The following is a 24,869-nucleotide window of genomic DNA, read 5'->3' as shown; positions in this document are numbered from 1 at the left end:
CGGAGTCCAGAGTCTAGCCCCTGGTTCAGTGTTCTCTCTTCCTACCTGTACCACCTCTCCCGGGCTTGAGGAGAAGCAGGTAGACTTTGACTTCAAATAAAATGTTTGTGAAATACCTCACACGGTGCTTGGCACATAGTAGGTTCTCAATCAGCGTGTTTACAGTCCCTTTAAAACACCTTTGAAATTGGAAATCACCTTGACAGGGTTTTAACTGGCAATATAAATGATAATGTGTTCATTGTTAGGTGCATGAAATAGATATTTGAAATAACCTGTCTTTTGATTGATTGCACTGATCCCCAAAAGGGTTCTTGTGTTGGATTCAGAGAACAGGTCTGGATTATTCTGTTCCTGTAGTTCCCCAGCACAATCATGAAATAAGATTTAGTGTTAGATTTTGAATAGCTCATGCTTTCTGTACACTTAACCAAATGTCCTTGGTGATGACATTTACAAATGATATACAACTTTGAGAACAGGCGAAGAAGGTAGTGGGAGAGCAGAGAGCAAAATGCCAAATGTGAAAACATGCCTCTGAATGCCAAAACTCAGTTCACCAGGACATCATCTCTTTCCTTTTTTCTTTCAGAGATCTGTTTAAATAATGTTGTGTGTTCCTATCCTTAGCATGTGGTTGGGAGGAAATGAATTTTTCCGTCATACGTTTTTGAGTTTCATTTCTTTCCTTCCTATTGGTGGCAGTCCTTTTAGATAAAGTCTACAAGGCACTTACTACTGGCTGGGTAACTTTGTTATCAGGGCTATAGCTTTATATCCTTCATTCTCCCCCAACCCAAAGGCAAATTTGAAAAAAAAATCTTGTTTGTTTGGAATCTTATATTGTTATTTTATTTGTTATTTTGAATCTCAAGTTTCTCTCCAGTTCTTCATTCAAGTTGCTCAAAGCAGTGTTTGTGTGGGTAGATTTGCAGCCTCTTTTGTTTAAATTGTTTTGGGGAAAAAAATGATAGTCATATTTTAAATTTACAAGTCTGGTTTTAGTCATAGGCACGAGAGAAAATGAGCTGCCAAATGTCTGGAAAACACAACTCCAACCTCCTCTACTTTCCATGTGATAAATACTGCTTTGAGTAGAGACAGAAAAAATCCAGATTGTTTTTTTTTTTTAAACTTCTTGGACTAATAGGTTCACCATTTTTTAAGGTATGTTGTAGAAAACTATTTGCAAAAACTTCAATCTGGTTTATTTAAACTGTATGCAGGATAGTGTGCACAAATCATTTCTGAGAAAATGATCTGTGATTAAACAATTATAGTCAGAACAGTGTACTAAGGAATTGTAATTCTCACAGTCTCTACCAAAACACTGTTAAAGGAAGTGTGTAGATCCTCTGAGGACATACAGCATACCAGGAACTGGGTGGCTAGTTTGCAAATGGCTTTTGGCATCAGGTATACATGTCTCCGGAATTCCAGCTTTACCATTACTGAGTGACTGAGGACAAGTTCCCAAACCTCTCTGGGCCTCAGTTTCATCCTCTGTAAAATGGGCATAATGTCAGGAACAAACACATGGGGTGAGCAAGTAGATGGAGGCACAAGTCAGAGCCTCTGAATCTATGGCTTTTCTACCATTTTCTACCACAGGACAAATGGGCATAAAGAACAGACTTTTTAAAATTGGAGTACGGTTGCTTTCCAGTGTCGTGTTACTTTCTGCTGTGCAGTGACGTGAATCAGCTCTGTGTATGCATATACCCCTCCCTCGGGGACCTCCCTCCCATCCCGGCCCTCTCGGTGGTCACAGAGCACCAGGCTGAGCTCCCTCTGCTTTGCCGTCTGTTTTACACATGGTAGTGGCTATATGTCCCCATTTCCCAATTCATCCCACCCTCCCCTTCCTGCTCTGTGTCCACATATCCATTCTCTACATCTGCATCTCTATTCCTGCCCTGCAAATAGGTTCCTCTGTACCATTTTTCTAGATTCCACCTATATGTGTTAATATATGATGCTTGATTTTCTCTTTCTGATTTACTTCACTCTGTATGACAGACTCTGGGTCCATATACATCTCTAAAAATGATCCAATTTTGTTCCTTTTTACGGCTGAGTAGTATTCCATTATATATATGTATCACATCTTCTTTATCCATTCCTCTGTTAATGGACATGAGTTGTTTCCACGTCTTGGCTGTTGTACATAGTGTCGCAGTGAACGTTGGGAGGTGTGTGTCATTTTCACTTATGGTTTTCTCAGGGTAAATAACAGACATCTCAGTGGAATTCCACAAGAAACTTTCGGCCACTAGGAAATAAAGTCCTCCTTTGTAGTAGTCCCTCTGTGGAGATCCTGCAGAAGAGAAGTAACTACTTACTTTGAAAATTGCCCTGCTTTCTGGCAATGAGCAGTCTTGGATCCCTCCAAGCCCTGGGATTCCTTAAAAATTGTTGCTGTCCAGCTGTATTTTAACCCCTAACAAGCCCTCTTGAAATGCTAACCAGCCAAAATTAATTTGGATTTCAAGTGGATTCTGAAAGTGAAGAGTGGTGGCAGGTCACCGGATGGCAGCCCTTCCCTCAGAAACCACAGCAGGGCTCTGGTTGGATGGTTCTTCTTGGGCTCAAGCTTGAAAGTCTTTGCCCATTCAGTGGCAGAATTCACTGAGTGGTAGAAATGAATTCTAGCCTAGAGTTTCTCATAAGAATAATGATATTAATTCAACATGATGGACTTGAGCTCCAGGTATAAAATTCTATAGAATCTTTGCATGCAAGTCAGTCGCTGCTCTCCTTTCTTTTGCCCCCTCCTCCTATTCCTCATCTTTATCTCTTCTTTCTTTTTCAGTTTTCCAAGAAAGGAAAAGGACAGAGTAGCCACTCTTTGAATTTGTTGATGTCCAAAAGCCTTCCTCTAAACCTTCATTCTTTGTCTTTGGGTTACTGGTTGGATTCTCTTTTTTTGGCTTCATTTCCTTTTAGCAAAGTATCCTGCTTTTCCTTCCATTTATCTTTGCAGGGGCTCGTGCATCCCTTTTGTTCTGCTGTTTCTGTCTTTCAGCCTCCCAGGACTTAGTCTCACACCCTTTCCAGGGATGAGCTCAGGCCCAGAGGACTGTGCTGCCAGGCAGCCTTCCTGCTGGGGAAGCTGTTGAGGATTATGTCCCTCACAAGGCTGGCTTCTCTGAGTGGCTGTGGTGGAGGGGGGTGTTGTGTGGTTGGGGACTTCAGAGCCCTGCCCTTTCAGCTGCAAGTGGCCCATTCTGGCCAGGCAGGCTCGGAGAAGCCCTCCCGTGCGGCTGGGTCCTGCGGGTGCCCCGGGGGACACAGAGGCTGCTTTCCTGGCAAGAGCAGGTGAGGTGGAAATGGGTCTGATTCAGACCCTGCTGTCAGGGACGCAGCCCTGCAGCCCATGTAACTGCCTGTTCTCTGAAGAAAATGCTCTGCCTCCGTGGATGATTGTAAAAGTTTTCACTTGTAAGGGTTGCCCCACTAGATGCAAACAAGAACGTGCCTTTAACTGAACTGGAACCAGAAAGGTTCACACATTCTAGGGTGGAGAAAACTATTCATCCTCTCCTGTGGCCTCTTTTATACTCAGACGTAGGCACAGAAAAGCGGAAAGTAGGACTGAACAGGAAACAAAAAGTGGAGCGTTTGAGGTCTCCAACAGCTGCGGCCTCCAGACGTATCTGGACTGCTGTAATCCCAAGTACAGGCTGTCTTTATGGCTCTATCATAGCCAAGATTTTGTCTGAGATCATAATGCACATAATTTTCATTGTTCAGACAAGGCAGGGATAAAGGCCATTGTTTGCCTTGTGTGTGGCTTCTTTCATTTGATCAAAAGGGAGTGCTCTCTCTGACTGAGAAGTGGTACCAGAACGCCTCGCTGTAAAGATGAGCATTTGATTGAGAAGGGCCGAGGGCCGTCCAAAGTAGGAACCGTGCGCTCTGCTCCGTAGGGCTGGCTGCTAAGCGGGCTGACGCCTCAGCCGTTCACCCTTGCCAGCCACTGTCGGCGGTCACACTGGGGACGATGGCGCCACCAGGGGTCTGGGCTGACGGCTCTCATGACCTCCTTTCCACGTCCTCTTACAACTCTCTGCTCTGGAGTTTCTGATTTGCCACATTTTTACCCACCATTCTTCAGCCTTCTTCAGATTCCCATTCGAGCCCTGCATTCTTGGTTAGAGGGTGGATAAGTGGTAACTACTTAGTATCACTAATTCAGAGGGCAGAGTGGGTTTGGTTTTCATTCATGTTTGCTTGTGTGACCTGGTTGTTTTTCCATCCCCGGCTTCAGGAATCTTAGTTTTTGAGTCATGAGCTTGTGACAGTTCAGATGTGTCTGTTATTTGGACTTGTCAGTTTAAAATACACACATATGAGAATTCCCTGGTGGTCCAGTTGTCAGGACTTGGCACTTTCACTTCTGAGAGTGCAGGTTCAATCCTGAGTTGGGGAACTAAGATCCCACAAGCTACACAGTGTGGTCTAAAAAAAAAAAAAGGTTATTAAAAAAATTAATAAAATACATGCACACATCTCCCCTTCAGTACCTGGGCCTATGCTATAGACAGACGCAGGACACTCAAATCAGACAGTTTCACTGTAGACAGAAAACACTGAAGTTCCTGAGAGTTAATTACATCTTAACACAGTGGCAGTCTTGGGAAGAAGTCTGCCACTTCCCAAGTCTTGGGAAGAAATGGTTGGTTAGCCCACAGTTAATCCCCTTGAAGCTAGGTTTTCTGAGAAACAGTGGCTCGACTCCAGGATGCTCTCGTTCCTGGCGCTGCAGTACGGACTGAGGTATCTTTCAATGGGCCTCCACTAGGCTTGAAGCCACCTGCTTGTCTGAAGCCCAGGTATACACTTTTCATGGCACCGTGACGATGGCATCACTCCATAGCGAGTCAGGACGAATGGGAGACTCCCACCAGCCTGCTCTGTGAGTTACTTCAAGTTGTGTTTCCATCGATTTGATTAGGGGACAAAGAACCAAAGAAAAATAGAATGTCTTTTAAAACCTGAGCTCCACTCCTCTGCCAGCCCCCTGGGCTTCCCAAGGATTAAATCTCATTTAATCTTCCTTCATCAGGGACCTGTTTGCTTTCAGACACACACAGTCATGAGTCTACAGCTGGAAGACAGTGGCCAAAATCAGTATGATCTGCTTTTGAAGGAATGAGAATGGGGAGGCAAGTTTCTCTCATGGGGAAAGGTGGTATGAAGTGTGGCACCTGAGTGGGCTGGGTTGCCCTCTGATCCCTAATGTAGCACCCAGTACATCCTGGATTAATGTGTCAGCCAGATGGAATTGGTGCCTGTCCGGTTATCCAACACCAGCTCTCTTCCAGGGTAGCCACATTCACGTGTAATAGCAAATCACAGCACTTACTGCCAAGGCCTTAGATGTGACGGTTGAGGTAATCATTAGTTTTCAGTGCACACACCAGAACCTCGTCATGGGATGTTTCTTATAGGTGAACCAGTGAGGAAGGTGTTAGCCTCTATCTGTCACATCCCCAGAACCGTGATCATTTATCAAGAGTTATCAGAGGAAAGTGATCCTTCAGACCATTTGCAACTGTATTCTCCACCTGGAAACAGTCACCGAAAACATCTTTTTCGCAAGTGTAGCACCGTTGTACTCAGAGTAGATGTCCCAATGCAGCTCAGTGCAGAGGGCTAGCGCAGGTCTCTCTGCCTGTTCAGTTGGGTGAGGCTAATAGGATGCAGTGGGCTTGGAAACGTTCCTGTCTCATTAGTCTTACAAAAGGTACGTCGTGCTTCCTTATGGTCTTTAAGAGCACATCAAAACTAGTTTACTATGCTGCTGGCTTGGAATGTCTTTTTTTTTTAAAGAGAATTTAAATGCAGAAGGACTCAGAATATTGCAGCCATAGAATGTTTCATTACCATCTAGGTAATGGAATTCCAGTAGTATCGCTCAGCAGAATCAGATATGGGGCCAGCAAGAAGATATTAATATTTTAAAATATATTTTTAAATGATGTATTTAAAATTACTTGGAGGGAAAATCTTCTTGACATAACTTTGTAGTAAATACAGTTGAAAAACACAACTTGTGCAACATTCTCATTCCCTTTGTTTTTACCTTTTTCTCAACATATGTTGAATATGGAAGGCTTTGTGAGGCAGGAAAAGGTTAGATCGTCTCACCAAATGGAATATATTTTATTGTTCTTTTTCCAAAGCAAATAGTGTGGTGGTATCTCAGCTTCTCATCTAACACAAGTGAAGGACACAAATCACTGTCTTCCTCCTTTCCATCTTCTCGAAGGATGGCTCCTCAGGAGTAATAATGCTAACAAAAGAAAGAATAATATTCGTATGTAATGTAAAAAGTTGTAAAAGGTCAACCCCCACTTAAAGACACTTAGCTTTGATAGTGCTTTTTCAGTCCAGTGTTTTGTTAACACGACATTCACCCTGAGTGTGAGATAGAAATTATATGGGTTAGTTGGTTTTGATCTGACTCACAGTTTAGTAATGTTGTATGCATATGCTCTTGAATGGTTTTCTTGTTTGTTATTAACTGTTCTTCTATTGTATATTAAAATCAACTGGTAAAATTCCTTCTGTCTCCCGGCAGCAGTTAATTAAAAGTAACATGAACTATGTTTTGTATCTGAGGAAACAGGATTCTGAAAGATACAGACGCTCAACTACAGAGAAAGTAAAAATGGTGCTTCCTCTTTTTGCCTGTAGCCTCAGCCCCAGCTGTTCCATGTCTAGTCCTCTCCCATGGATGCTGGCTATCTGAGCACTGGTGGTGGTGATGTGTGTGTTTAAATCAGCATCATCAGACAGTGCTGAATACTTCATAGTTAAGGTAACTTGAAAGCAAGAAGAGGTCGATATTGGACAAATATTGTAACCAGTCAGGAAATACCTGGAGTACAGAACTCTTACCCTGTGATGAAGTATAAGTGAAGAGCCAGCAAGAGGGTGACCCAGTCCCGCCCCCAGGGCCGGGTGCCCACGTGGGTCTGTTCACTGGGGGAGGGTGAGGAGCACTGCAGTTTGACTCACTCACTCAGCCGACACGCTGTGCACCTTTGAGGCGCCTTAAACATGGGGCAGTGTGAGAGGAGCGGATTGGGACATGGTATATATTCGTTATGTATCTTAAGTGCTGGTTAACATTCTTCACTTGCCAGACCCTTAAATTATGCCTTTGAATTCCTCGAAGGAGGAAGCACTTGGGTTGAAAATCAAACCCATTAAAAAAATCACAGTATATACTGCTGGTTTTCCTTATGTCTCTATTTTCATTTGGTGCCTTAAAAAGTACAGAAATTATCATTTCTAAGGACTATAATAATATAACCCAGACCTCTAAGGTATACTTAATAAATTAACTATGCTTGTAAATCAGTTTTTAGAAGAACTAAGATTCTTCTTTTACATCACTGGGGAAGTCTCTCTGACCAAGAACTGCTCATGACGGTAACAAGCAGTGTCGTCTCAAGGTTTCCTTTGCTAGAATTAGGAACTCACATCCCTGACTTGTGACTTGAAAGGGTACGTGGACTTTGCCACTCTTTTTCTTAGCGACACTTTCTTTTTAGCAGGACTGTGATGAGGAGTGCATTGCCAGGCCCCCCTCTCACCCTGGGGGAGGGTGTTTCCTGCCCTCTGCCTGGCCCCACCTCCCTCTCCTCTCCCGTCCAGCTCCCCCTTTTGTGGCCACAGCTGCCGTCCCCAATGCCGGCATACCTCTGCCTCGTGCTCCTGCTCAGAGGCCTTCAGCACCTCCGCCTGCCTCAGGAGACACCCGGCCCCTCACTGTCCCGCATTTCCGCCTCGCTTCCCCACTCGAGCCCTCTGCCAGGCCGCACAGAGCGGCACTCTGGTCCCAGGACACGCCTGGCCTTCTGCCTTTGCACGGCCTCTTCCCTCCGCGGCCTCCCGTGTCCCCTTTTCTTCCTGGCAGCTCTTCTCCTCTTTGAAGACTTGTGGTTGTGGCCCCAGGGAGGCTGTCACTTGTGGGCACGGGTCCTGCCCCCTGAGCTCTCTGCTGTACACCCCTGCGTCCCGGATGGGCCGCAGCCAGAGTGCGGCTCCTCTGTGTGCTCAGGACCCAGCTTGTTGTGGACGTGCCTTCTAGAGTGACATCTTCCTCCTTGACCTGGTGACCCCCTGTTTGTACGTCTGTTTACCCAGAGAAGGTAGTACCATCCTTGTGAGGGATCCCGAGGGACGGGCCCTGTTTCTGGGAGCAGAGAAGTGGGGAGTGGGGAGAGAAACATTTTATTTGGGATTAGAACCCCTGCAGTCAGTTTGACACATTCCTTGGGTTAGGGCAGTGGTTCCCAACCTTTTCTGGCATCAGGAACTGGTTTCATGGAAGGCACGTTTTACACAGACTAGGGGAGGGGGGGATTGTTTCCAGATGATTCAAGCATATTACATGTATTGTGTACTTTATTTCTATTATTATTACATAGGATATATAATGAAATAATTCTAGAACTCGCCATAATGCAGAATCATTGGAAGCCCAGGTGGTATTGAGAATGATGGGGGGTGGCTGTAAATAGAGATGAAGTTTCTCTCACTCACCCACCGCTCACTTCCTGCTGTGTGGTCTAGTTCCTAACAGACCACAAGCTGGTACCCATCTGTGGCCCAGGGCTTGGGGACCCCTGGGTCAAGCAAGGGACCTTAACCAGAAGCCTTCTAGAATTTTATAATGCTGAAGCCTGGATTCCAGTCTGAGCTCTGGGTGGAGAAGCCATGGTGGAAGCTTGGGTGAGTCTCCCAGCCTTGGCTTCTGTGCTCCCATCACTAAACCGATGACTGGGCCATGCATTCACCCAGGTGTCCCTGTTGTTACAGGGCATCTGCTCTCACGGAGATTTGGCCTTCACACTGTGCGGTAGGGTGAGCCACCACGCTTCCCCTCAGGTGTTCAGACAGTAGTCATGTGGCCGGCTGCACCATTGTCCAAAGCTGCCTGTGGGCCCATGGATGGAGAGGGAACAGTACCTGGAATTTAGTGTTCACTTCATCTTTCTTGCTCTGTGGGTAATGAGGGCTATGAAGCAGCAGTTTGCTTTTGGGAGAGACGTCCAGCACACATGTCTTTAGAGTGCATTCTGCATGCTTTGGCTGCCAGGAGTTGGGTGTCACACCATTCATAATATAAGCCCTCCAATGTCGTTAATACTTGATATTCCTGTCAGCCGGATATGTGTGCAAGACACAATTCTGCAAGTACTGGTACATTATGAGCATAACAGTATGACTTTTGTTTCAGACTTTGCAATAAACAGGTGATGATGGCTCCTTTTTTTTTTTTTTTTTAAACCTCCCAGATCTCAGTATTGCAGGATTTAAAGATTGGCCTCAAAAAAATGTGGTCATGATAGTTTTAAGTAAATATCCTGCCGACTTGGAAATGAGTCGAGTGGTGAGTGGACACATTTGCAGACTGGGTGGCTTTGGTGTTTCCTTCTTGTTTCTGGGTCGTGTGGGCTCCCCCTCAGCAAGCACCACAGGCAGCCAGCACTCCAGGGGGCGGGCCCAGCCCCTCTGGAGCAGGAGTCTTACATCGTCCTGCACCCAGGCCTGTCTCCATCTAGAGGCCTGTTTAGAAGGGTCCTGAAGTAGTTGCCATGGCAGGTGGGGTCACTCCTACTCCAGCTGTGACTGATGTGTGTTTATCCCAGTAACTGTGTGTGATCAGCTTCCTCATATGCTGACAGGGCCCGCTCCATTGTCGTGATTTCTTTCTTTTCTTTCTCCTTCTCCACAGTACACTTTCAAGAGCAGTTAACATTATTTTACCTTACCTACGGTGCCACTTGAAATAAATTAGAGGAAAATTGTTTTTCTCCTCATGCCAGAACTAGGTAATTTACGTTTGACAAAGTAGCTGATGAAAATATAGCAATATCAGATAAATTTATCAATGGTTAGGCCATAATAAGTATACATTTTCTGGAGAAGGGCATGGCTACCCACTCCAGTATTCTTGCCTGGAGAATTCCATGAATATAGGAGCCTGGTAGGCTATAGTCCATGGGGTCACAAAGAGTCAGACATGACATCAACTAACACACACACAAGGATACATTTTAGGTTCTTTGGGGAAAACCTACAGTTTAAAAAGGGTTTAAGAAGTTTTCCAGTTTCTCATAAGTTAACACAAAGTTTTGAATCTTGATAAAGTCCTAACACTGAGTTTACAGAAGGTCATTGGGACTTCCTGGGTCAAGGTGATCAGTTACATCGTATCTGCCTCCTCCCTGTAAACTGCTTCAGGAATTCATGAGTCCTTCCTCTAACTAAGATGCAGCATCCCTGGACTTCCCTGGCAGTCCAGTGGTTGGGACTCCATGCTTCCAATGCAGAGACCAAGGGTTCGATCCCTGGTCAGGAAACTAAGATACCACATGCCTCACAGCATGGCCAAATTAAAAAAAAAAAAGATACAGCATCCTGTTTACCCCAAGATTTCTCCAGATTGGATTGCTTGGAACTATAGATGTGACCAAAGGGTAGCATTTCTGAAAAGTATAGAGCTGCCAAAATCCTGCAAAACTAGGAAGAGTTTTCCAGAAGAGCTACACACAGGCAACACACAGGAATTTTATGACTTTGCCTAGGATTGAAAGGATATTAGGTCAATTTACAGCTGAAAATTATGGCCCGTGTTTGAGACATTTTCTCAATTTTCTTTTATTTAAAACCATAAAAATTTTGGAGATAATTTCTGCTTAACTATTTCATGTATTCAGTGCATCAAGAATGCAGCATAAATAGCTTATAGTTTGGGTACTCTGTTTTTGATTGTTCTGTAACCATGAGCACAAACTTGGAGGCTTAAAACAACATACCTTTATCATCTCACAGTTTCTCTGGGTCCCTTGCTTAGGGTCTTACCACCTTGCAGTCAAGATGGAGGCCAGGCCTTTGGGCTCATCAGAGGCTGAAGTCAAGAGAGGTCTGTTTTCAGTTTTCTGAGATGGACAGAGTTTCTCTCTCTTGGCAGTAAGACTGTGGGGTCCCTGTCTTCTTGCTGGCCGTCTGCTGGGGGCTGCTCTTGGCTCCTGGAGGCCACCCACAGCTCCTTCCTGTGTAGGTAGCCCTCTCCACTGGCCTCTCACAACCTGGCAGCTACTTCTTCGGAGTTGGCAGTGAAGAACCTAAGCCCTCTTTTATCGGGTAGATTGCCCATGTCCACTTCACTTAACTGTTCTTTGGGGGTTTTATCTTGTTCCTTCATCTGGAACATATTCCTCTGCCATCTCATTTTGTCTAGCTTCTTGTGTTTGTGGTCTCTGTTCTGCAGGTTACAGAATTGTAGTTCCTCATGCTTCTGGGCTCTGCTCCTGTCCCGTTGTGGCTTCTTCTTTGCCTTTGGGTGTAGAATATCTTTTTGATAGGCTCCAGTCTTTTTTTGTCAATGGTTGTTCAGCAGATAGCTGTGATTTGTGGTGTTTTCGTGAGAGGAGATGAGCTCAAGTCCTTCTACTCTGCCATGTTGTGTCTAACCTGGGGAGAAAGACTGATGTCCTTGGCTCCTCTCTGACAGCTGATCTGGGTGGTACTGTTTCCCTGGAAGATTTGAAGTGTTTTTGGTGCTGCTGTGAGCGCAATGCAGTGCTCTGGGTGCCCTGTGCGCTGCTGAGAGCTGTCTCTCTACTCTGGCAGGGACCCTCCCCCCAACTCCTCTGCTGAGCACTCACTGTTTGCAGGGTCCAGTGTCTGGGGCTCAGTGGCAAGTGGAGGAAGGAATATGTCAACCAAGGACTTGAACACTGAGCAGGGTGGATTAGAGGCTTCCCAGGCCCTCCCTCTGGGGAGGACAGAGGAGACATGGTTAATCCTGATTGGTGTGAAAGGGGCCATTTGCCTTAAGACAGAACAAGTGTCAGCCACGGCAGGATGGTGCCTGAAAACATGCCCATTTCATTTGCCTGGACAGAGCTGACACCCTTGATCGACAATGGCTGAGGCCTTGGTGATCTACTGTTGCTAATATCTTCATTTCTTTCCATTGAGATGTAAGCTGTCTGATCATCCTCAGTGAGGACATCGAGGTGTGTTTTTTTATTGGCTTAAGCAGAAGATAGGAACTCTAGTCACTTGTCTCACCTCAGCACTCACCCTTGGGCTGGCCAAGAGGTCCTGGATGCTGGCGGCCCGCATTGTGCTCAGGGCCAGGATGCAGGACAGCTGTGGGGTGGAGGGCACAGGTGGAGTTGACAGCAAGGATCAGGACTCCCCCAGCATCCAGCAAGGTGAAGGCATCTCTGCCACACACAGGGTGAGGGCTGCTGGGAGAGGAGACGGGGGTGCAGGAATTGGTGCATTAGTAACGGTTCACCGTGGAGCCCCATGTGGGCCTCTCCACCGCTGACATAAAGCTCTGAAACATACAGAGTAATTCTATATATTGCTTAGGCACAATACATCTGGGGGGAACCACCACGTGGGAATATAAACACCACAGTGGGGAGTGGACCCCGCTGTGGGTGGAGGATAAAGGATGAGCTCCAAGGGGCTGTCAGGACAGAAGGGGTCGTGTAAACAATGCTCATTTCTTAAAGAAGTTGGGTGGGGAGGGGTGGAGATTGTACAGAGTTCTTTCTCATGCAATGTCTTTATGAAATATTTTATAATTTTTAATAGAGTAATATTTCACATGTTTATGAGAATTGTTCTCTTTGTGTTCTGAATTTGAGGAAAACTAACCAAGGAGCAGGTACTCCAAGGTCCCCACGGTCTGTGGTTACTGAGTTCTTTGGCCACCGAGCTGAGGGAAAAGCTGAGGGTGGGGGGTTGCAGGGGGTGGGGGCCATGCCCCCAGCACTGCTCTGACTCTGGGCACAGTGACCTCTCTCTCAGAGCTGAACTTCCTCATCAGGAGGATGGGATGGTCATTCCACTCCTCAGAACCATCGTGCAGATGAAGAAGAAATAGCAGTGCCCACACCTGGCACTTAGCACTGAGTGAGCATTGGTTAAACCTGCCGCTTCTAAGAATGCATGGGAGGGACTTCCCTGGTTGTTCAGTGGTTAAGATTCTGATCTTCCACTGCAGGAAGCATGAGTTCTATCCCTGGTTGGGGAACTAAGATCCCATATGCTATGTGGTGTAGCCAAAAAGCACACAAAGCAGAAAAAAATACAAAGGAAAGATTAGGAAATATAGGAGGATATTTGAATTGTGTTTGTTACATGTACTATGGGCTTCCCAGATGGCTCAGTGGTAAACAACCCACCTGCCAGGGCAGGAGCCACAGGAGATACAAGTTCGATCCCTAGGTTGAGAAGATGCCTGGAGGAGGAAATGGCACCCACTCCAGTATTCTTCCCTGGAAAATCCAGTGGACATCAGAGCCTGGCGGACTACCACCCATGGAGTCCCACAGAGTCAGATATGACTGAGCACGTTATATGTATTATACAAGAACTGAACATTTTTACTTTTATGGAAAGGACTCCATTCTGTAATTAGAACAAAAAAAAATCAATTCTGTAGAATCATCCCAATTTCAACTTATTATTTTTCCAACCTGAAGATAGCCTGGATCTTCTTTAACAGTCCATTTTGCCTGAAACAAATTGAAACTGCTGGTGTGTGAAATCATTGAATGAATTAAAAATGTGTGTAAACACACAGATCAAAGTTAACAACAGAACCAATGGCAGAAGCAGGAGCCTGTTAACAAATTCAGTGAGTCTTGAAAGATATCTGTGGTGTGTTTTTCTGTTTATTCCCCCCCCCTTTTAAAAAATTTAATGTATTTTTTATACAGAGTGATTTGATGAGAGAACTTCAATCTATATGGGAACCTGAAAAATTTTAGACTCAACTGTGTCCTTCTTTGGATCATGAATATGATGGAAATTGCACGTTTGACTATGCTGGTCCCTGATACTTCACCCTGTAGTTCCTTGATAAGTGGTGTGGCTAGCCGGCCTTACCACAGAAGAAAATGCTACAGCAACTTAAAAAAACAGTCTGTGGGACCAAGAGTATTGATGGTTTTAAGGACAACAGAGAAGCTCTCAATTTAGTTTTTAAAAGCCTAGTAGGACTGAGTACTGGGTTGATGTTACTAATACATACAGTGTACTTTTCTCCCAGAAAACAGAGGCAGACTCTAGTCCATCTGAAAGATGATTAAGGGAAAGAAACAAAGTTGTTGATGTGACAGACCATGGGCTTGATTCGGGCCAGTCCGTCACACACGTGACTTGCGGTTTCCATTATCCCTCCCACGCCCTGCCCTCTGGCTCACTCCCACAGAGCTGGAGGGTGAGAGGAGCCTTTGTTAAGAAGATACAGTGTATCCCAGGTGGAGAGCGAGACCACACAAGGTCAGGACCCTCCCAGACTTCCCGGCCAGCCCGCTTTCTACACACAGTGCATCCAGTCAGCTTGGTGATCTGCCCAGCCTGCCCTCTGTCTCTGGGGATGACTTGATGGATGTTCTGTGGGACAGTGAGTTCGTGTGACCCTTGTGACCATCCAGTAGGACTTCCGAGCTCAAAATAGCCCCTGTCCTTCTGCCTCCTCCAAAGACCATTGCAAACAAAAGGAAAAATAAAAGCATAATGCATTGAAAACATGGGAAAATGAGAAAGAGCACCCTCAGCTAACCACAAAAGATGGGAGAGATTTCTGTAGAATAGAAAGCAGATTAGGAAAGGCCGACAGAGAACTGGAGCAGAGATGCTGCAGCCGACTGCTGGGAGCTGAGGGTGGCACCGTGGACAGGGGTTGGGGAGCAGGCCAGCGTCATGATGGGAGCTCCTCTTCCCCAGAGCGAGAAAAGTTGGGAAGTGGGTGAGGCAGGCAAGGAGCTTTGGAACTGTGAGGGATCTCCAAGTCATTCTGGACTTCCGTGAACCCCAGGGAGGGGCCACAGGAAAGGCTCTGTGCCTAGGCTGGAAGATGCTAACCCTGCACTCCTTGCGGGCTGCAGGTCCCTTGCTGCCACCTGCATGCACACCCGAAAGAGAAAGAGGCTGGGGTGGTGCAGTCTGTTTCCATGGAGCCCACACCCCCTCCCCCATCCAGAGGGGAGAAGGAGGTGGAGACGTGGGACCAGGAGAGGGAAACCCTAGGAAGCTGCCCCGTCTTGTCACCTAGTCCTCCTTCCCCAAAGGTGAGTAAGCCACCAAAGACCACCTAGTGCATTCTTTCAGAAATGCAAAGAACCACTAAGGAGCAGCAGAAATGTGAGGAAAACCCATAGTGCGAGACGGACACCAGGCTGTACTACTGGTGTTTGACAAAGATGCAAAGACAGGGCAGGAGAGAAGGGGTAGTCTTTTCAACAAATGATGCTGGAACAATTGGGCTTCCATATGCAACAAAATGAACACAGACCCACACTTCACATCACCACGGCCCACAGACCTCAAGGTAAAACCCAGAACTATAAATCTGGGGGAGAAAATAGGACAAAATCTTTGTGACCTTGTATTCGTTATTCTGTTGCTCAGTAGCGTTGACTCTTTGTGACCCCATGGACTGTGGCACGCCAGGCTTCCCTGTCCTTCACCATGTGCCAAAGTTTGCTGAGACTCATGTCCATTGAATCAGTAATACCATCCAGTCATCTCATCCTCTGTCATCCCCTTCTCCTCCTGCCCTCAATCTTTACCAGCATCAGGGTCTTTTCCAATGAGTTGGCTCTCTGTGTCAGGTGGCCAAAGTATTGGAGTGTCAGCTTCAGCATCAGTTCTTCCAGTGACTATTCAAGAATTGATTTCCTTTAGGATTGAATGGTTTGATCTCCTTGTAGTCCAGGGGACTCTCAAGAGTCTCTTGCATTAGGCATTAAGATTTCTTAGCCTCCTAAAGCATGATCCGTAAAAGGACGAATGGATAAATGGCACATCATCAAACTTGAAAACATGCTTTTCCAAATCTGTCATTTGTGCAGTGAGAAAGCTAAAAGAGGAAAGCAGGAGAATCTTCTGGGAAACTATCCGGGCCGGTGGGGGGCGACCTCTGGAACACTGATGGTTACTCAGAGCTGGAAATGTGCTGTGTCAGAGTTGAGGAGCCCTGCTCCACAGGGTAGGAGCAGAAATAGAGTAGGAGCAGAAATAGAGTGGCAGACAAGTATAGAAAAACTGCAGTTTCCTGAAATCAAAACAACTGTTTTTAGGAAAAGTCACAGAGAAATGTATACTTCCCTTGAGTGACAGAAAATGTAGAAATGGAGGGGACTAGGAAGGTAGTGGTTTGGTGCCAGGCAGCTCTGCATTATAGCCTGCTAAGCTCCTTAGCTGCAGATGTGTGACCTCAGCACAGTTACCCCATCTGTGAAGTGGGAGGCCTGGTGAGACTTAGAGATGGGGAGGCCACATGCCCCCACACCAGCACCAGTGGCCCGCAGTGAGCCGCTCTTCACTCAGGTGTGCCCAGTGACAGGGACGCCTCTGGGTCTCCCAGCCAGCCTGAGAACCTGTCCCATCACATGTGGAAAGTGCATGCAAGTGTAAGGTGATTTGTTTCCTATAAATTCTCACTGATCTCCTTGTTAGAAGAGAAGGTCGAGGCTCTAACATTTCAGAAGGGATTAAACATTCCTGTGCAGGGTGGAAAAATTCAAGAAGGAAGCCAGGAAAACAAGTATCCCGAGGAGGCTTAGAGTCAAGAGGTGAGGGTGGAAGAATTTGACACGAGGGAAAAGGAAAAATGCAGAGCTACTGGAGGATATTTGCAGCAGATGCTGTTCCCATGGCGGGAGATTCTGGCGACTTGAGAGGCAACGGCACGCCAGGCCCGGGAACAAGAAGACGCATCAGCCTGGTCAGAGGACGCCTGGTACCGACCACACAGGCCACTGGCCCAAGTGGGGCCAGAGGATGTGAGTGTAAGGCCCGCACTGCCAAGTGGGAAGAATGTGGGGTCTCTGGCATGTGTTTCCAAGATGCAGAAGCAAATCTGCCAACACCTCTCACCCTGCCCATCACCCTAAACTCCCCCTGATTCTTGTGAAAATGAAGTGTGATCGAAAAAACAGTTGTCATGTCTGTGCATCCACACCTTACCTCCTGCGGGAGGGTCCTGTCTCTGCCAGCATGGCACTGGTTCGTGTGCAGGGCAGAACAGTACAGTGGAGAGAGGACTGAGGCGATGGCCAGGTTGCTTTACCGATGAGAGCAGATGAGGGAGAAAGAGTCTGAAAATGGAGTGGGGAGCAGAGACCAGAGCCGGGGCACACTCGCTGGGCCACAGGGGTCAGCTCACAGCAAGGGCCTCAAGGTGCTTCTGGACTGTGTTGGAGCCCTGTGTGCAGAGAGGGGCCTAGAACTGCTTCCCTGTGCAGAGAGAGGTCAAGAGCTTGTAACCAAAGAGAAAGGGAAATAATAGCTGCCTGGAATGTCAAAGAACGTGACTTGGATTTCTGAACAAACCTTAAAATATCACAGTATGAAATATATAAAATATAGTATAACTAAGAACCATAGACAGTACCTCGACATACACCAGAAGAATGAACTTGTCAGAAAATTGACTGGTGCAGTTAAGAGAACTTTATAATTTAAGGGAGAAAAACATGCCCACACAGAGCCTTCAGACAAGGTGGAATTATAAACAGTAGAGATGACACATTTAGTTGAGAAAGTGCCTAGTAATTTACAGGAGAATGTAAGAATGATGAGATTTAGGAACTTTCATAACCTGGGATATTTCTGATTTGTTCCCATATAAAGAATAAATATTATTTATAAAAAATAAATGTTATTAAATGGATTCAAAGTGTAATACAACAGTAGATCCCTAAGTGGGCCTGGCCCAGGGTTTTGGGAACAGCCAGTGACATCATGAAGGAACTAGGGAAGCCTTTTCCGTCTTCCAGTCCAGCCACCCTCAGTGGCTTTCCTCATGGTCACAGGGTGGCTGCCACAGCTCCAGGCATCTTGGCTTCACACCCACATCCAAAGGCAAGGGAGAAAACGGTGCTGCTCTTCAGAGCCTCTTTATATTAAGGAAGAAAATGTTACCCAAAAGTCCTCCAACAGACTCATCCTCAAGCCCCACTGACCAGAATTCAGTTACTGGTTCATGCCCTGACCAATGGGGAGACTGGAAGCACCTGGCATCTTCAGATTCTAAAGAGAAAGACAGACTCTGGTAGGAAGGAAGAAGTAGAGACTGACTGGGAAGGCACCTTGTTCTGACAGATGAAAGGTTTATTTTTTTTTTTTTAGAGTATAGTTGATTTATAAAACTATGTTAGTTTCAGGTTTTCAGCAGAGTAAATCAGTTATACCTGTATCCATTCTTTTTCAGATTCTTTTCCCATACAGGTTTTTTACGGAATAGTAAAGAAGAGTTCCCTGTGCTATACGGTAGGACCTTGTTGATTGTGTATCCTGTGTTGATTTGTTTATCTCAAACTCCTAATTTATGACCCTCTCCCATGTTTCCCCTTTGGTAACCATAAATTTGTTTATTTTTGGCCGCACTGGTCTTCATTGCTGCGCACAGGCTTTTCTCTTTTGCAGCGAGCAGGGGCTGCTCCAGTGTGCAGGCTTGGCTTCTCATTGAGATGGCTTCTCTTGCTGCAGCGTGGGCTCCAGGACACACAGGCTACAGTGCTGGGAGTGTGCGGCCTCAGTAGTTTTGGTGCTTGGGCTTAGTTGACCTGCGATATGTGGGTTCTTAGTCCTGGACCAGGGATCAAACCAGCGTCCCCTACATTGGCAGGTGGATTCTTAACCACTGGGCCACCAGGGAACTCCCATAAGTTTGTTTTTGAAGTCTGTGAGTCTTTTTTTTTTTTTTAATTGGAGGCTACTTACTTTACAGTATTATGGTGGATTTTTGCCATACATTGACATGAATCAGCCACGGGTATATATGTGTCCTGTGAGTCTTATTTATCTGTTAGATAAATAAGTCTGTGAGATAAATAACAGACTTATTTATGTTTACTTATCTTCAAAAACATACCTGTTTCATAAATAAGTTCATTTATATCTTTTTTTTTTTAGATTTCACATATGAATGATATCATATGATATTTGTCTTTGTCTGACTTACCTCACTTTGTGTGATAATCTTTTGGATCCATCTCGGTTGCTGCAAATGGCATTATTTCATTCTTTCTTATGGCTGAGTAATATTCCATTGTGTGTGTGTGTATTCCATATCTTCTTTATCCACTTCTCAGTTAATGAGCATCTAGATTGTGTCCGTGTACTGGCTATTGTAAATTGTGCTGCAGTGGAAACTGGGATGGATATATTTTTTTCAGTTACAGTTTTCTCTGGATATAGGCCCAGGAGTGGGACTGCCAGATCATATGGTAGCACTATTTTTAGTCATTTTTTAAGAGACCTCTATACTGTTCTCCACAGTGGCTGTTACCAGTTTACATTCCCACCAGCAGTGTAGGAGGGTTCCCTTTTCTCTACACTCTCTCCAGCATTGATTGATTGTAGACTTTTTGATGATTACTAATCTGACTGGTGTGAAATTATAACTCATTGTCGTTTTGATTTTCATTTCTCTAATGATTAGTGATGCTGAGCATCTTTTCATGTGCTTTTTGGACATTGTTTGTCTTTTTTTGAAAAATGTCTATTTAGACCTTTGGCCCATTTTTTGATTGGGTTATTTGTATTTCTGATATTGAGCTGCATGAGCTATTTGTATATTTTGGAGATTAATCCCTTGGTCACATCATTTGCAAATATTTTCTTCCATTCTGTGGGTTGTCATTTTGTTCATGATTTTCTTTGCTGTGCAAAAACTTAAGTTTAATTAGGTTCCATTTGTTTATTTTTGTTTTTATTTATATTACTCTAGAAGATGGATCCAAAAATATATTGCTGCAATTTATGTCAAAGAGTGTTCTGATTGTATTCTCCTATAAGAATTTTATAGAATGTGGCCTTATATTTGGGTCTTTAATCCATTGTGTTTGTTTCTGTGTATGGTATTTGAGAATGTTCTAATTTCATTCTTTTACATGTAGTTGTCCAGTTTTTCCAGCACTCCTTATTGAACAGATTGTCTTTTCTCCATTGTATATTCGTGCCTTCTTTGTCATAAATTAATTGACCATAGGTTCATGTGTTTATTTCTGAGATTTCTATCCTGTTTCAGTGATATCTATTTATGTTTTTGTTCCAGTATCATACTGTTTTAATGACTGTAGCTTTTGTAGTGTAGTCTGAAGTCAGGGAGCCTGAATCCTCCAGCTTCATTTTTCTTCCTCAAGATTGTTTTGGCTACTGAGGGTTTTATTGTTGTTGTTTCCATACAAATTGTACAATTTTTTGTTTTAGTTCTGTGAAAAATGCCATTGGTAATTTGATAGGGATTGCACTGAATCTGTAGATTGCCTTGGGCAAAATGGTCATTTTGAGAATACTGATTATTCCAATCTAAGGATGTGGTGTATCTTTCCATCAGTTTGTATCAGCTGCGATTTTTTTCATCAGTGACTTACAGTTTTCAGACTATGGGTCTTTTGCCTCCTTAGGTAGGTTTATTCCTAGGTATTTTGTTATTTTTGATGTGCTGGCAAATGGGATTGTTTCCTTAATTTCTCTGAGCTTGTGTTGTTAGTATATAGAAATGCAAGAAATTTGTGTATTAATCTTGTATCCTGCAACTTTACTGAATTCATTGATGCTCCAGTAGTTTTCTGGCAGCATCTTTAGAATTTTTTATGTTTAGTACCATGTCATCTGCAAATGCTAACAGTTTTACTTGTTTTCCAATTTGAATTCCTTTTTTTTTTTTTCTTCTTTGATTGCCATGGGTAGGTCTTCCAAAACTATGTTGAATGAAAGTGGCAAGAATAGACATCTTTGTTCCTGATCTTAGAGGAAATGCTTTCAGCTTTTCACCATTGAGAATGACATTAGTTGTGGATTTGTCATAAATGTCCTTTTTATGTTGAGATAGGTTCCCTCTACGCCTACTTTTAGAGTTTTTATCATAAATGGGTGTTGTATTTTGTCAAAAGCTTTTTCTGTATCTATTGAGATGACCATATGGTTTTTATTCTCAGTTTGTTGATATGTTGTATCACATTTATTGACTTGTATATGTTGAAGAATTTCTAGGATAAATCCCACTTGATCACAGTGTATGATCCTTTTAACGTGTTGTTGAGTTCAGTTTCCTAGTGTTTTATTGAGGATATTTGTGTCTGTGTTCATCAGGGATACTGGCCTGTAATTTCCTCTGATAGATTAAAGTCTGCCGGAAGCTCTGAATATCAGGAAAATGCATAGCCAAAGGGAGCTGAAAGAAATGAAGATGAAAAGGAAAGATGGGGGGAAGGTTGGGGGGATGTGCTGGATGAAGGTGCTCAAAAAGATCATAGCAGGCTTCAGTGATGATGGTCAAAAAGGACAAGTTAAAATTTAATCAGGATCAACTGAAGGTCTTGCTTTAAAAAAAAAATCAATCACAAAAGTACAGGCAGAAAAAAATCTGACCAGATCAAGTACATGTGGAAAAAGCAGGCCTGTCTTCTTAGCTACAGTTCAAATGAGCTAGAGTTGAGGCTGCCAGAGAAGATTACATAACCAGAAGCTGCAGGAAGAGAATAATTTCCAGGACAAGGGGGTGCAACCTCAGGGCCCCCTGGGCCCATCCCTGTCTCCTGCCCACTCTCTTTCCCTGAATTTCTCTGCCAACTTCATTCTTTGGTGTCACCCTCCCATTGCTCAGAAGCGCATCTCAGTGACAGCCCAGCCAGTTCCTTCCTTCATTTAACACTTGGTCAGGTGCAAGCTCCTTCAGTCCTCCCCGACCCCTGGCCCCCGGGAGCGTTAACACCTTGTTTCCCCCACCACACTCCTGCCTAACATTTATCCCCTCCCTTACCCTCCCATCTCTCTGCTGGACACAAGCTCAGCTGTGAGGGGCCCAGAGGATCCTGGTGCCTGTATAATGCCAGGCACGAATAGCAGGTGTTTGTGATTGGTCATTGGTCTAGTGAATTAATAAGTGTATGTTCCACTGTGTCCTGGGCACACCAAGACTAGTGTCTCTCGAGCTCTAAAGTGCCCATGGGATCTTGTTAAAATGCAGATTCTGATCCAGCTGGTCCAGAAATGAGCCTCAGATTCTGGATCTGGGCGGGCTCCTGAGTGAAGCTGCTGCTACCGCCCTTTGGGCCACACTTGGCGTGGCAAGGACCAGAGTGTCGTTAAATTCCAGGCACTGCAAGAAAGACATGGAAGGGTTCAGGAGCAATCACAGTGCTCTGATACTGGGGCAGGATTGCTGGTCGCTCTGCATTTTAGGTTCTTGTGTTCGCAACTAGCGGTTGCGAGGCTGGCGGTGCAGGCACGTGGTAATGGTAGCTGCTCTCACTGTTGTCATTTCTGTTATGACTCCAACAGGGGGACCTGGGATCAGGCCGGAAGGGGTGATGACCGGGTAGATGTGCAAAGTATAAAGAAGACCTTTCTGATTATCAACGTGAGCTAGCCCTGGGAGGGGATGGAAGAGGCTGCTTTATGAGGGGTGCCCTCCCTCTTACTAGGCATGTCTAAGCAGAGTTTGCTGCCCAGCTGGCAGGAGGGTGGGTGAAGGGCCAACCAGCACAGTCCCTTCCAGTTGTGCATTGGTGTGAAAGGGACATGGACTCAGGAGCTGGCTCTTCGGGAATCTTCATGGTGTGACTAACAGATGGATTTTGTTTGTTTGTGTCCCAGAGTTAGAGAAGGTGGTGTTGAAAACGAAGAAAAGGATCAGAAAGAAAGCATCTTCCCCTCGGGATAACTGCAGAAGACAGAAGCCCAGGGTGGCTGCAGGGAAGGGCGGGGGCCACTGAGAGCTGGCCAGTGGTTGGCAGCATTGAACCTTGCACACAGGACTGCCCACTTATCCCCAAAGCACAGGAAGCCACTGAAGGGGCCTGAGCATCTTCTTAGTTACATTATGTGACATCATAGAGGGCAGACTGGGAGGTGGAGCCAGAGAGGATACTAGTGGTCCAGTAAAGAGCATGTTCTACCAGTTTCCAATGGGTTCATGGGAAGGGAGTTGAGATGTGGAGAGGCAGACTAAGCTGAGGAATGATTCAGACATGGAGGCAACCGACTCTATCCACGCATTTCACTAATTGGGAAGATAACCTAGCTTCAGAAGAGGATCTTGAATTTAATACTGTCAGTTTAGTACCATCCAAAGGAAGCTGTCAAGTGGACTTTGATTATGTGTGTTATGTGAGTTTAGGAGAAAATCCAGGCTGGAAATAAGAGCTGTGAGTGTGCGCTCTGCCCGGAACCAGTAGCTGAGGCCATGGTGTATGTGATCTCTCTCAGGGAGAGCTTGTCGAACTGCACTGGCCATGGTAGCCTTTAGCCACCAGTGGCTTGTTCAGTTGTTCAGTCATGTCAGACTCTGCAACCCCATGGATTGCAGCACGCCAGGCTTCCCTGTCCTTCACCATCTCCCAGAGCTTGCTCAGGCTCATGTCCATTGAGTCAGTGATGCCCTCCAACCATCTCATCCTCTGTCATCCCCTTTTCCTCTTGCCCTCGATCTTTCCCAGCATCACAGTCTTTTCCAACGAGTCGGCTCTTCGCATCAGATGGCCAAAGTACTGGAGCCTCAGCTTCAACATCAGCCCTTCCAATGAGTATTCAGGGTTGGTTTCCTTTAGAATTGACTGGTTTCATCACCTTGCAGTCCAAGGGACTCTCAAGAGTCTTCTCCAACACCACAGTTCAAAATCATCATTTCTTCAGTGCTCAGCCTTCTTTATGGTCCAATTCTCAACATCCATCCATGACTACTGGGAAAACCATGACTTTGACTAGATGCATCTTTGTCGGCAAAGTAATGTCTCTGCTTTTTAACATGCTGTCTAGGTTTATCATAGCTTTTCTTCCAAGGAGTAAACATCTTTTAATTTCATAACCAGTGGCTCAGTTCAGTTCAGTCGCTCAGTCATGTCCGACTCTTTGCGACCCCATGAATTGCAGCACACCAGGCCTCTCTGTCCATCACAAACTCCGGGAGTTTACTCAAACTCATGGGAAATAGATGGGGAGACAGTGGAAACAGTGTCAGACTTTATTTTGGGGGCCTCCAAAATCCCTGCAGATGGTGACTGCAGCCATGAAATTAAAAGACGCTTACTCCTTGGAAGGAAAGTTATGACCAACCTAGATAGCATATTAAAAAGCAGAGACATTACTTGGCCAACAAAGGTCCATCTAGTCAAGGCTATGGTTTTTCCAGTGGTCATGTATGGATGTGAGAGTTGGACTGTGAAGAAAGCTGAGCGCCGAAAAATTGATGCTTTTGAACTGTGGTGTTGGAGAAGACTCTTGAGAGTCCCTTGGACTGCAAGGAGATCCAACCAGTCCATCCTGAAGGAGATAAGTCCTGGGTGTTCATTGGAAGGACTGATGCTGAAGCTGAAACCAGTGGCTACTGACATTTTAATTGGCTCATATTAAATCAGATAAAAGACTCAGGTCCTCAGTTACACTGACCACATTGAGTGCTTAATAAAACATTGCTATCCTCAGTGAGAGTTCTGTTGGACAGTGCTGATCTAGAAGAATGAAGAGAGGGCCTAGAATTGATCTTTGAGGAATGCCAGCTCTTGAGGGCAGGCCAGAAGATGACCAGATAGAGAAGTGGGAGGCCAGGTGAGCTGTCACCTCACAGAGTCAAGGGCAAAGGTTAGGAAGAGGGTAGTTGCACCATGTCAAATGCAGCTGTGAAAACAGTGGATGATCAGGGCCTGTCCCTGGGATTGAGTAGTATGGCATGCAGGGTGACCTCAGTGGGTCTGCTGCAGTGGGTTCACGGAACTGGGAGCTACTTGGAATGGTTGGGAAGTGAGAAGTGAGAAAACAGTCAGGATAGACACTCGACCAAGTGTGGCAGGAAAGGGGGGCACTAA

General features: G+C 45.3%; 1 protein-coding gene across 10 annotated transcripts in view; it reads left to right on the top strand.

Annotated features, from left to right (window-relative positions):
• Nucleotides 1-24,869, top strand: part of ANO10 (anoctamin 10) — a 245,179-nt gene that overhangs the window by 203,759 nt on the left and 16,551 nt on the right. The gene's annotated exons all lie outside the window — the stretch shown is intronic.

The sequence above is a fragment of the Odocoileus virginianus genome, chromosome 26, assembly GCF_023699985.2.
Source record: "Odocoileus virginianus isolate 20LAN1187 ecotype Illinois chromosome 26, Ovbor_1.2, whole genome shotgun sequence".
Taxonomy (NCBI): Eukaryota; Metazoa; Chordata; class Mammalia; order Artiodactyla; family Cervidae; genus Odocoileus; species Odocoileus virginianus.
The sequence above is the reverse complement of the archived record's forward strand: the minus strand, read 5'-3'. Positions and strand labels throughout refer to the sequence as shown.